At 44.7% G+C, this 14,326-nt stretch overlaps 1 pseudogene; it reads left to right on the forward strand.

Annotated features, from left to right (window-relative positions):
* Window positions 1-11,547: 11,547 nt before the first annotated feature.
* LOC137505838 (U2 spliceosomal RNA) lies at window positions 11,548-11,712 on the forward strand (annotated as a pseudogene).
* The last annotated feature ends 2,614 nt before the right edge of the window (window positions 11,713-14,326 follow it).

Consider the following 14,326-nt stretch of genomic DNA (forward strand, 5'->3'; position numbering starts at 1 on the left):
ACATTTAATTTTAAGGAAAATTTGTGAAAATGTTTTTTTTTTTTTGTGAAAATTAATGTTACATTTTCTTTCATCCCCAGTTCAATATCTGTATGGAGCTTAAAACGGATCCGAGATGAAAAACTAACTATAACAAGTAACTTGTCTACATATCTTATCTAAAGTTTAGATAGTTTACACAGCAAATCTAGCTGCAAACAGCTTTAATAGAATATGATTATTTCTTCCTGTGATACAATGACAGCAGCCATGGTGTTTGTGAACATTACACAGAGGCAAGCTTATCTGCATCTTGAACACTCAGCCTGTGAAAAAAACCTAATCCCCCCTCCTCCTCCCTCCTCCCCTCTGCCTTGGCTCTCTGAAAACCTGTGGGCGTGGCTTGTTTAGTTTATAGGGAATTAGAGTATTAAAACAAAACAAAAAAGTATTTGGCTTGAGGAATGCCCTATAAACAATAGGAAGGGAGCACAATTATGTAATGAGTAAAAGTTCATCTCGGATCCACTTTAACGCTCATCACTTCTAGTTGGTGCAGTCTCCTTCCTCTACTGAATCTTATGTTCTCCTCTTCAAGTTGTAAGTTCTTTTGGGTAGGTTCTGTTCTCTCCTTGGCCCATACGCAATTCACTTTTTCTCCTGAGTTTTCTCTCAGTTGATATTTTCACACTTGCCCTTTTAAACAAGCAGTAAACAAGAAAACCCTCAAAATAATGTTGACAGTACTTTTTCATCTACTTTTTGGTACTTTTTCTATCGCAGAGTGCTGAAAAGGTATTTCAAAGAGAAGAAAAGAAATTATGTCCAAGGAGAAAACTCAGGAGAAAAAGTTATTGCATATAGGCCCTTCTGTCATATCTTTGTAACTGTTGATTATTTTGGCACAGACACAACTATAAGGGGAACAGTCCCTGCAACTGCAAGGGGGCCCAGTGCTGTGGGAGACCCGAATTACATACTCTCATTCTCTCTGATACAGAGGTCCATCCACCTCAACAGGTGTTGGTGTGCCCACACTTGTTTTGGATGGGGTATCATGATGGCCACATTTGTAATATGACTCCTAAATTATGGGTTATATGGCCGTGGAGTTCACCAAGAGAAAATTGGGAGAGGGGCATTGCCACTCGATGGGCCCTATCCAAGTTCTCCTGAGGTGAGGAGGCATAATTTGTTTACCCCTAAATCTGGGGTTCACTGTATATGATGAATGACATATAGAATATTTTCTAATTTTATTTTAGTCACGTCCCTTTCTCCTTAAAGGGACACTGTAGGGGGTTCAGGGGAAAATAAGTTGAAGTTACCTGGGGCTTCTAATGGTCACCCGCAGGCATCCTGTGCCCATGCAGCCACTCCCCAATGCTCCGGCCCGCCTCTGGTTCAATTCTGGAATTTCAAACTTTAAAGTCTGAAAACCACTGCGCCTGCGTTGCCGTGTCCTCACACCCGCTGATGGCACCAGGAGCGTACTGCGCAGGCCCAGTATGGTCTGTGCCTGCGCCATGCGCTCCTGGTGACATCAGGGGAAGCGAGGACACGGCAACGCAGGCGCAGTGGTTTTCAGACTTTAAAGTCTGAAATTCAAGAAGTGAACTGGAGGTGGGGCCGGAGCATCGGTGAGTGGCTGCACGGGCACAGGAGGTCTGCGGGGGACCATTAGAAGCCCCGGGTAAGTTACACTCATTTTCCCCTGACTCCCCTACAGTGTGCCTTTAAGATAATTCTAATAAGTAAAAGGAAAAAGAAATACCTCACTGGTTGCTAACTACTCTCTAGATTGTAAGCTCGCAAGGGCAGGGACCTCCTCCTAGTGTTTCTTATTCTGCTGTCATTTATCATATGCACATGTACCAGTATTGGGGATGTCTCAAACCACACATCAACTATGTATTTGTACTCTTGTAACTGTGCTCCTCACTAGGGATGCTCATTCGGATTCTGTGGAATTGAAATTTCCGCATTTTCGATCGGAAAGCGTAATTTCTGATGGGAAATCGGAAAACGGAAATCAGAATTCTGCAGAAATCCGATTTACCACAACTCTGTAATTTTAGCCCAATCACAGAACTCAGACGCATTGGACCAATCAGAGAATGCAGAATTTTTCTGCACAAATCAGATTACTGCAGTATTTTTAGACTAATCACAAGAGTCTTTCACATTTTCGATTTTTTTTTTGTCATTTTTTGTATTTTCTGATGCAAAAAATGACATACCTGTATTGAAAAACTCGATAAATCGGAAATGGTCATTTCCGGCCATCTCTATTCCCCACTATTTGTTTTGTGCTATGTACAGCGCTACAGAAAATGTTGGTGCTATATAAATAAATACTGTATTTTTTGGACTATAAGACTCACTTTTTCTCCCCCAAAAGTAGAGGAAAAAAGTAACTGCCTCTTATAGTCCAAATGCAGGGAGTTACTGACTTGTGAACGCCAATGCGAACCTCTAGACCGATGCAATGTCTGGGACTCCCTGTACTGTGCCCATGCAGAGGAGCACACAGGGGGACAAAGGAGGACACAGGGGGACACAAAGGGGCATAGAGGAGGACAGAGGCGGACACATGGGGGACACAAGAGGTACAAGGGGGACAGAGGAGGGCACAGGGAGACACAAGAGGTACAAGAGGACAGAGGAGGACACAAGGGAGACACAAGAAGTACAAGGGGGCATGAGGTACAAAGGGGGCATAATCCACAAGATGCCCCTTTTCCATGGATGCACCAGATTTAATATACATATATATTTTCCCCTGTTTTTGTCCTCTAAGTCTAAACCAAGGAGCGTCTTATGGTCAGGAGCGTCTTATAGTCCAAAAAATACTGTAATAATAGGAACAAAGGTTCTTCTTATATGGAGACTATGACTACTTAGTGTCTCACAAGCATTAGGCATGGAACTGTTTGTAGAAGATCTGAAATACTAATGTGTTCTTCTACCAACCTTGTGCTGTTTATTGTTCTATTCTATAAAGATTACAAAGATTGAAAAAGATGTTGTGCTTTTTCTTAAGTATAATCAACCTTGAGGACATAAAAATAAAGACTAAGGACAAGTAGTTCTGAAATGCATGATAAGTGAAAATGTGTCTGTTTTCAAACAATCTTTATGATCGTTCTTTTAACTTTGTTTTTCTTTGTTCTGTCACTGTGTATTGGACTATCCTTGTGGTGTTCCTTACGTGAATCACTTGATGTCCTCACCTCTTCTGTCTTTCACAGTTCTAAATCAACAATAGCTCATGATTAGCAAACAAATCCATGAACGTACTTCTTTCAAACACGCTGTCCTTGCAAAGAAAGTCTTTTCAAACTTTGTGCTTTGAAAATAACATTTTTCTTCCAAGTAGCTGGTATCAAAACAACACTTTTAGATTTTTTTCCCCATTATTTAAAGCCAAAATACGGCCAAAGACACTCTGGCAAAGTCTGTTTTTATCTGTATACAAGTTCTATGAATGACTGAGGTAAAATAAATGCGATGGGCAGAAAGAGGTTTTTTTAGCATGCTAGTGCCTTGTGTAAAATGTTAATGCTAATCATTATTCTTTACATCAGGGACGGATTTACCATAAGGCACTGTAGGCACACGCCTACAGGCGCCTCATGATGGAAAAGTGGCTCCCTCCCCTCCTGAGTGCCTCCCTTCTTCCCTGTGAGTCCTAATGAGAGTGTAAATGAGAGGTTGCTCACCCTGCTCTTGGCATTCCACTGATGAGATCTCCCTTCAGTCAGGGACACCTCTAGCTACTTATTACTGAGGTTCCTCTAGCTACATAATACTTAGGGCACCTCTAGCTACTTAATATTGAGGGTTCTTCTGGCTACCTAATACTAAGGGGCACCTGTAGCTACCTATGATGGGCAAGGGAAGTAAGGGAGAAGTGACAGCTTGGGCAGCCAGCACACATGCGATGCAGTTTGATAGTGGTTTGTAGGTTCATGGAGGGCGAAGTTTAAGGTGCCAGCACATCTGTGCCTATAGGCTTCTGTGAGGTAAATCCGGGCCTGCTTTACATAGCACAGACCGGTCAAGGTGTTTTTGGCCTTTAACCTCCTTGCCGGTTATCCCGAGCTGAGTTCGGGGTAACTCGCGCAGGAGGATTGCTCTGGCCCTGCTAGGCCGATTTTCGCAATTTTTTTCCCTACATGCACTTTGCTAGCTGCGTGTGGTACGCAATCGCCGCCACTACCGCCGATTCGCCGCTACCCGCTGCGCCGAGCCGCCCCCCCCCAAGACCCCTGCGCAGCCTGGCCAATCAGTGCCAGGCAGCGCTGAGGGGTGGATCGGGATTCCCTCTGATGTCCCGACGGCCATGACGTCGGTGATGTCATCCCGCCCCGTCGCCATGGCGACAGGGGAGGCCTTACAGGAAATCCCGTTCTGAACGGGATTTCCTGCTTACTCTGATCGCTGGAGGCGATCGGAGAGGGTGGGGGGATGCCGCTGCTCAGCGGCTATCATGTAGCTAGCGCTAGGCTAGCTACATGATTTAAAAAAAAAAAAAGGGCTTTGCTGCCCCCTTGCCGCAATAATTGGAACGGCAAGGGGGTTAATCAGAACTGATAATTATGATTATGCGGTACTGCTATACTGGTTTCTGTATAGGTTAAGAAGGAGTGGAGCACTTTTTTTTTTTTTTTTTTTACATAAAATACAATTTTTAAAGTACTGGCTAGAAGCTTCTACACCACCCATTTCCTGTAACATAGACCTCCAGAGCTGTAGGCTGCGGAGCTATCAGAGCGTTGTCTGAGCTCCACCCCCTAATAGTCAGAACATCATGATGATGTAGAGTACAGCTACATATGTACATACTTTTCCCAGTAAAATCATCTGTAATGCCTGCCTGGCTGTCTTCCTTAGTACCCCACTTTCTATTGTTCCCAGTAGGAACTTCAAAGTAGGTTCCCACAGCATGAATCCTCTCATGTGTCTCCCTCTCCTTTCTCCACAAAGCGATATACATTGTTCAACCAGGAGCCAAGCAGTGTGTCTCTACAATGGGTATTTCAAATGTACAACTGAAACAACCCCTAAAGATTGTTAAGCTGTGTCTCCGTCGTTTAAAACTGCTATAGTCCTCCCTATAGATCAGGGATGTCAAACCAGTTCTTTTATGGTCGGGGACCTCACACATTTTTGATGCAGCTCAAATTAATTGATGGGTCTGAATCAGGAAAGGCGTGGTCCATCAAGTACAACACATTCCTTTTTTTTCTCATTCCATCCTAAACACTGCCATGGATCTGGTCCTCCAGACCTGGAGTTCGACACATATGCTATAGATCTGACTGTTGCTATGAATCAGACGGCACTCCAGAATCCCTAGATGCCTGGTCCAAAGGAATGGCAGCACTCCTCTTCAAACGATTCCAATGTAGTAGATGAAGGCCAGCACCATCTATGTATTAAATAAAATGAAGCAAATGACAGTTACAGCGATGTTTCTGAGAAATGTCCTCCTTTCTCAAGCTCTGTACTGTCATGTGTTTTATTTTATTTGAACAATAAAGAGCTTTATTACATAGGCGGTGCCAGCCTTCATCTACTACATATAGATCTAACTGTTAGCTCCTTTATCTAGACTATTGTAGGTCAGATGTTTGTTCTGGTTCTGGTTAACCATGAGCTTGATGGGCAATCTGTAACTCTGGGTGTTTAAAGTCCTATAGAGCCACATTAATCCATGGCATGCGCTAATGAGGATCAATCAGTCTGAATAAGTGTGTATGCATGTTGGATTAGTGTGACTCTGTACAATTAACAAGATGACATATCATTACATTCCAGTGTTCTGGAGGTGTTTTCAGCTCACAGGGACAACAAAGAGATGATTTGCATATTCAGCACTGATGCATTGTGGGAGACCTCATGTGCTCACTCTAACCTGAATTATCTCAAATACCGTCTGATTTAAAGAGACACTGAAGCGAAAAAAAAAAAAATGATGATATTATGATTTGTATGTGTAGTACAGCTAAGAAAAAAAACATTAAGATCAGATACATCAGTCTAATTGTTTCCAGTACAGGAAGAGTTGAGAAACTCCAGTTGTTATCTCTATGCAAAAAAGCTATTAAGCTCTCCGACTAAGTTAGTGGTGGAGAGGGCTGTTATCTGACTTTTATTATCTCAACTGTAATTGAACTGTTTACTTTTCCTCTGCTAGAGGAGAGTCCATTACTTCACAGACTGCTCTGAAAGACTCATTTTGAATGCTGAGTGTTGTGTAATCTGCACATATTATAGAGTGATGCAATGTTAGAAAAAACACTATATACCTGAAAATAAAAATATGAGAATATTTTCTTTGCTGCTAATCTTCTAATAATTATTCATAGTACACAACCAATTCATTATATCATATATTTTTTTTTGGCTTCAGTGTCTCTTTAAGAAGTCAAACTTCTGTTTTGCATAGCGTTTTAGTGAGAGGGCTTTTTGATCCTTTTCAGAGCCGGGACAAGGTCCTCCAGCTGAAACACCAACGTACGCCCCTCTATCCCACCCTCCCATTAGACTAAGAGGCATCCCAGGGCCCCCAAAACCCCCAACACCTTAATCTCTAGTTATCTGGCTTACAGTCACTGCCATGTATATAGAGAAATAAGAAAAGGTTCTTATTTCTCTCTGCTTCAAACAAAATAGGGGAATGACGGCTTAGTGTGTTGTGCGCCCCCTCCTACACTGCGCCCTGAGGCTGGAGCCTCTCTCGCCTCAGCCCGGCCCTGATCCCTATTAGCCCGTTACACACTCCTAGGAGTTCATGCTCACCATGAGCTTGCTGGGCAATCTGTATATTTTATTATATGTCAAAGCAAGTGAAGAATGAAGAGTAAGCTGCCAATAACACTGTACATAATTTTATGTATTTCATCATATAAGAAAGTAAGGTCTCATTAACATTTTTTTAACTACTCAAGTTATTCAACTATGTTTTTGGAGATACATCAAAGGTCAGTGCAGGTTTAGAAAGTCATTGTATGTAGTGAATGATAAATTCTTCGCCACAATATATCAAATGTTTAGAGGTAGGTATCCGCCAAACATCAAAATTAGAAAAGGCTTACCAGCTCCCAACAACGCACATTATAAGTAGTGTTGGGCGAACATCTGGATGTTCGGGTTCGGTGTGGTTCGGCCGAACATGCCCCTGATGTTCGGCATGTTCGAGCCGAACCCCGAACCTAACCCGAACATGTCCCTTTGGGGCCCCTATAGGGTCCCAGCATAAAAGGAGAGCATGCCCCGAGCGCGGGGGGGGTCGGAAATGCCCCCCACCCCTCCCCGCTAAGCTCTCCCTTCTGCCGGTACCCTATAATTAAATTTAAGTGTCCAAAAGTACCTGAGGAGGAGGAGGGCAGGAAGAGGGAAGCCAGAGTTCTTGGGCGCTAGTACCATCTGGTGCTTCCGCCCTCTCTTGACGCACTTCCTGTTTACATTTGAAGTCGCGTCAAGAGGGCGCAGAAGTACCGCGATGACGCGAACAAGGGTACGCGTCATCTACATGATGACACGTACCCTCGTACGCGTCATCGCGGTACTTCTGCGCACACTCTTCAAGCGACTTCAAATGTAAACAGGAAGTGCGTCAAGAGAGGGCGGAAGTACCAGATGGTACTAGCGCCCAAGAACTCCGGCTTCCCTCTTCCTGCCCTCCTCCTCCTCAGGTACTTTTGGGCACTTAAATTTAATTATAGGGTACCGGCAGAAGGGAGAGCTTAGCGGGGAGAGGTGGGGGGCATTTCCGACCCCCCCCCCCGCGCTCAGGGCATGCTCTCCCTTCATGCTGGGACCCTATAGGGGGCTATGTTCGGCCGGACACGGCTGTGTTCGGCCGAACAAAGAAGGCCTGTTCGGGTTCGGGCAGCGTGCCCGAGCACCCTCCCGAACACCATGAGGTGTTCGGGGGGTGCCGAACCGAACCCGAACAGGCCAACATCCGGGTGAACCCGAACAGTGGCGAACACTGTTCACCCATCACTAATTATAAGGTTGTAAAATGGCTCAGGTCACAGATAACGTCCAGGGAACATCAGACGTCGTGAAGATCCAGTGGACATCCGTATGGAGGTAAAGTTTCAGGAATTTTTATAGGAAAACAAAAACGGCAATATCTTAGGCCCCGTTCACACTTGCGGTTTAGTAAAAACCGCACCGGATGTCCGGACCGCACCGTATCCGGACCGGACCTGATCCGTACGGTTCCTATCCGGATCCGGTCCGTTTGCATCCGGTTTCCGTGCGGTGTGAACACGGTTGCGGTCCGGATCCGGTTTCTTAAGGAGATACACATCCTGTAAATACCTGGGGTCTGGGAGGTCAGCAGAAGGGTCTGGGGTCATTGTTGGAGACAAGTGGACGTGTGGAGACCATCCGTGGATACAGAGACTGCAGTTGGGACCATGGATCCAGGCATTTTTTACTCGTAAACCTGGGAATTCTCTCCTTCCTGTTGTTCGCCTCCTTGTCAGACATATCAGACATGTTGCTGCCAAAAAGAGCTCCAGCATGAAATCGCTGCTGCCCCACTCTTTGAACGCTGTGGTCCCCATGTGGTCCCCATCCAAAATGCATAGGAAGTGGGGTAGAACGTCCGGTTTTTGTAGCCAGTGTGTTGTGCGCTCTCCGGCTCTCATTGCTTTGTATTGGCCGGACGGTGCAGTCCGGCTCCGCCCCGGATACGGCTGCCGGAGGAGCCGGACCAAAAAAAAACGCATGTTGGAACGGACGCCGGAGTCCGGATCCGGCCCGGATCCGGTCCGGCTCCGGTCCGGCAGAACGGACGCATGTGAACGGACGCATAGGCTTTCATTGCTATGCCGTGCGTCCGTTCCGTCCGTTCTGCAAGCGGTCCGGCTCCGGCACGGCGATTCCGGATGGCCACCGCTAATGTGAACCGGGCCTAAGCGTAACCCGTTTATTTAGATAACATTTCTTTAAAAGGCAGTAGATATAAAAACAATAACTCACACACGGGGCCCATAAACAGGGAACCCCGGAAGATTAGCACACATGTAATGGTCAAAATGTAATCGTAGATCAATAGACAATGGTGCCGCCTGTTACCTTTCCTGGGGAAGGTAACAGGCGGCACCATTGTCTATTGATCTACGATTGACCATTACATGCGCGCTAATCTTCCGGGGTTCCCTGTTTATGGGCCCCGTATGTGAGTTATTGTTTTTATATCTACTGCCTTTTAAAGAAATTTTATCTAAATAAACGGGTTACGCTTAGATATTGCCGTTTTTGTTTTCCTATATAAATTCTTGAAACGTTACCTTCATACGGATGTCTACTGGATCTTCACGACGTCTGATGTTCCCTGGATGTTATCTGTGACCTGAGCCATTTTACAACCTTATAATGTGCGTTGTTGGGAGCTGGTAAGCCTTTTCTAGTTTTGATGTTTGGCGGATACCTTCCTCTGAGCATTTGATGTGTTGTGGTGACGAATTTATCATTCCCTACATACAATGACTTTCTAAACCTGCGCTGACCTTTGATGTATGCCTGACTTCTGAACTTTTGGACATTGTTCTTCTCAGCAGCGGTTCCATTGTCCCTTGATGCCGATAAATTTGCTATTATATGTTTTTGGAGAACCACCTTACCACTTAGGCCCATATGCAATTCACTTTTTCTCCTGAGTTTTCTCCTAGGTGCTGTTTTCACAACTTGTCACAAAATGCCTTTTAAGCCACCAGCAAGCAAGAAAATCCTCAGAATAAATTTGATAACACGTTTTTTACCAACTTTTGGGTACTTTTTCAATTGTACCATGTCAAAAAGGTAGTTTAAAGAGAAGATGAAAATTATCTCCTAGCGGATAACTCAGTTAAAAAAGTTAATTGCCTATGGGCCATGGGTCTAATAATAATACTACAGGTATTTTTGAATGTCTCTGTAGGAATAAAGCCATGCATGTTTTAGCTAAAGATCTTGCACAATCTAGTGTATGCTCAGAAAGGACTCTTGAGTGCATACAACAGATTCCTTCGCACTGCATCTGCCCTTCCTCTCAGTCTGTTCCTGCTAGACTTCAACCTGACAGCTATACATTGAATCTGTTTCCATGAGCCTACTTTGCCAATAACTAATTATGTATTTTTCCTTTAACATTACGATCGGCTGTTTTATAATATTATACAATCTAGAATAAAATCTTCTTGAAGAGAAAGCGTTCCACAAGCCAATTAACCTTCTTCTGTTAAGTCTCAAGTTTAAGTCAGGAGTGAAAGATCTTTACAGAAATAACAAGAAGTTGTCTTTGAAGAGCTCTGTCTGGTGAAGACACTTCCTGATACGTTTCTTTTCCACCTGCAGAAAATCTGAGCTCTGCTTAACTTCTCAAGTGTCTAAAATATGTGTGAACCTCACTTTCTTTCACATGTTTTCAAGTGTTTCTTCTTGTTGCATCATTAGAGGGCCCAGAATTATTTCATAAGATTTCTCTAAATAAAGTATGACTCTGTATTTTGCTCCACAAGCCATGAGGGGCAACGCAAAAAATGAATGGCACATTCGCTACCTTCCCTTTTCTGCCCCTGCTGGCGGCTGTCCCAGTGTAGACCCAGTATAAATGAACTGAGGGGGATAAGGAGGCACATTTATTTCCTTTTAAATGCAAATTGCCTGGCTGCCCTGCTGATCTCTAATACTCCTAGGCATAGACCCTAAACAAGCATGCAGATCAGATGTCTGACTGGATTAGATGTATGCTTGTTTTAAAGGAGTCATCAGGAGATATGAGGACATTAAGTGCTATTTACCAGGGGCTTCGTCCAGCCCCAAGCTCCCAGCACTGCGCAGTATGCTCCGGTCCACGTGGCGGTGATTCACAGCGCCGCTCGCATAGGTGCAGTACAGGCCGACCTCCAGGTCAGCCTGATGCCAACGCCGGGGACCGGGAAGGTTCACAGGCGAACGGCTCACCGCGGAGCTGCAGCGAGGGACATGCTGGAAGCTTGGGGCTGGATGAAGCCCCGGTAAGTAGCACTTATTGTCCTCATATCCCCTGATGACTCCTTTAAGGTGTGTGATTCAGAGACTACACCAGCGAAAGAGACCAGCAGGACAGCCAGGCAACTTGTATTGTTAATAAGGAAATAAATATGGCAGCCACCCTATCCCTCTTAGTTCAGGTGTGCTTTAAAGAGGAACTCCAACCAAGAATTTAACTATCCCAATTAGTAGCTGATACCCCCTTTTACATGAGAAATATATTGCTTTTCACAAACAGACCATCAGGGGGCGCTGTATGACTGATATTGTGGTGAAACCCCTCCCACAAGAAGCTCGGAGGACCATGGTGCTCCTGGCAAACTGCCACATTGTAACAATGTTCACAGACAGGAAATAGCTGCTTACAGCTGTCTCTAACGGCCAAAACTGCTAGCAGCAGCTACATAACCTGCCCACAGTAAAAATGTCACCATGTGATACATGTCAGAATGTAAATCGGGGAGAGGAAAGATTTTACAATGAGCAAACACTGACTAAATCATTTATACATAATTATTATAAAAATGAAGCACTTCTCGGCCTTTTGGCTAAGATCAAGTGTAGTATTTTCACTGGAGTTGTCTTTAAAGTCATTAACTACATAATGTAGGTATTTTTGTGGTTCCTTTGTTCCACACATGCCAATGTTGAGGCCAAGAATAGGTACAATTTTTTTCTATCACTGTATCCTTTATCTTTTTTTGGGTACAATGCAGGTGGAAATAGTTAATGTTGCTGTTCCCGTTTAGGTTAAGGTCAATTCTTTTTCTGAATGCCATAGGTTCAAGTTTGAAAATCTAAACCCAAATGTCTGTAACATTTGATAAGAAAACTCTTAAAGGGAATGTCCAAGCAAAATAAAAAAATGAGTTTCACTTACCTGAGGCTTCTAAGAGCCCCATGCAGCCATCCTGTGCCCTTGTAGTCACTCACTGCTGCTCCCGTCCCCCGCTGGCAGTTTGCCGACCTCGGAGGTCGCCGGGCGGCATTGCGTACATTTTCACGCATTCCTGCTAGTGCAGGAACATTAACACATACATTTTACGCATTACTGGTTCAACGCGTAAAAATGTATGTGTTAATGTTCCTGCACTAGCGGGAATGCGCAAAAATGTACGCAATGCGGCCCGCCGACCTCCGAGGTCGGCATACTGCCAGCGGGGGACTGGAGCGGCAGTGAGTGACTATGAGGGCACAGGATGGCTGCATGGGGCTGGTAGAAGCCCCAGGTAAGTGAAACTCATTTTTTAATTTTGCTTGAACCTTTCCTTCAATACACTTGGTTCCACATCACAGTAGGAAATCAGTGAGCAGCAGCAAGCAGGGCTATGGAGACGTGTGTGGGGAGAAACCTTCCCTGAATGCATTTCTGCCCACTGTCTCAAAAGCTGGGGAATAACTACAACAACTTTAGCAGTTCATAGCAAAGCTATCATAACCAAGATTGCTATGCATGTTATAGGAATAGTGAGAACAAGGGAACAAAATTCAAAAAGACCTTGTAGTTTTTGAGAAAATGCTCCTGCTATTGTCCTTGTTGTTCCCACTATTGTCCTTCACACAGCAATTTTGGTGATGATAGAATGCATGGGGGCTTTGTTATTAACCGCTAAAGTCACCCAAAAATTATGTGAAATTTTACTTACTTATGCAATTTCCAAATCTCAATTACGCATGGCCATAATTGCAAAATTGTATGGGAAATTTTGCGTAATCGTAATTAGCAGATTGCAATCAACCCTAGTATCAAACAAAACGTAACTAATTTCTTTAAACTTCTGCTGAGTCAGTGTGACATCCAGGTGCGGCCTTAGGCTTGTGCCATCTGTGCACGTGCATGGGGCCACCAATCCCAGGGGGGTCACCACATGCATTCACAAAGGGACAACCTGGTCGCTATGGCTGCACACGTCGCTGCAGCGCAGCAGGTCACAATGACACCACATTTGTGTGCTGGGCTAGCACCTGCATCACAAGTAAAGGCCCTGTCTGCAGCCTAGTCCCTGGGAGGTTCTCCCCATCAGCCCCGCCCCCGTCAGCATGGAGAAAAGACGCCACTTGCTGAGACAGTGGGGGCAGAGGTGAAAAGCAATATCAAATTTCAGCAAAAATGTGTCGTGAGTACAAGGTGGCTATGCAGTGTCAGCAATGAACGTGGCCATTTGCCGTGCATTGACATTGGCGGACAAAGGGGCCACCGATTCTTTCTTTGCCCAGGGCCACCACGAGCCTAGAGCTTCCCCTGATCCACTACACTATCTGGCACACCATACCACATGGAGGAGCAGGCTGGATTACGACAGCCAAGTTTTCCTTATGCACTGAAAAACTCTGTGTTTCTTATAGTGAACTGGATTTTCCATGATGCAGGTTCTCTGCAGTTGATGGCTGAGACATTAGTCAGACCACCGATGTCTACGCTGCAACCTTGTGCTGGGAATGGATGAAGCCCAACCCCATTACTTGCTGTCACTTGTTTGTTATAGAACAATAAGAGCATGCTAAAGTGAAGAAGCCTGTATTTTATTGTCATTATGGCAAGGAGATACGCTTTTTCCGGTTCCTTCCTCAATATTCATTTATTCTTGCTCAGTCTAATGAGAGTCTCCCAGATCTGCCATTGTTCTACCTATTGAACGAAAAGTCTGCAAATGAACAGAGCTACGGGGAAAAAAAATAGCTGCACCAGCTGTGGTTTGTTATTTATCAGAGCAGGAAGAAAAGCCAAAGGAAGAAAAGCCACTGCGTACAAGTAAGACTAAAATAGCAGCCCCTTCACACAGCTGTTGCAGAAATGAGATGAATTAGGAAATAAATGGGGTATTCTTGCACCAAAAAAAAAAGAGGAATATATTTGCTCTTTCCTGAAGAAATAAAGAAGTCATTTAAGCTATTAAGGTTACAAGAATTGCTGAACCATTCGGATGTACCTACAGCATGGCACAAGGTGTGGGATCTAAAAGTACACATCAGAAGTCCCTGGATCTGGGAAAACACATCACAAGACCCTGAGCCTGGATCTCAGGGTACACATCGCAAGGCTTTGGATCTGAGGGTATATATTACAAAGCCCTGGATCACAGGGTAGAAGTCACGAGGCCTTGGATCTGAGGGTAGAAGTCACGAGGCCTTGGATCTGACGGTACACATCGCAAGGCTTTGGATTTGAGGGTATATATTACAAAGCCTTGGATCACAGGGTAGAAGTCACAAGGCCTTGGATCACAGGGTAGAAGTCACAAGGCCTTGGATCTGAGGGTACACATCATGAGACCTTGGATCTGAGAGTAAACCAGACACAGAAGCT

The sequence above is a fragment of the Hyperolius riggenbachi genome, chromosome 4 (assembly GCF_040937935.1).
Source record: "Hyperolius riggenbachi isolate aHypRig1 chromosome 4, aHypRig1.pri, whole genome shotgun sequence".
Classification (NCBI taxonomy): Eukaryota; Metazoa; Chordata; class Amphibia; order Anura; family Hyperoliidae; genus Hyperolius; species Hyperolius riggenbachi.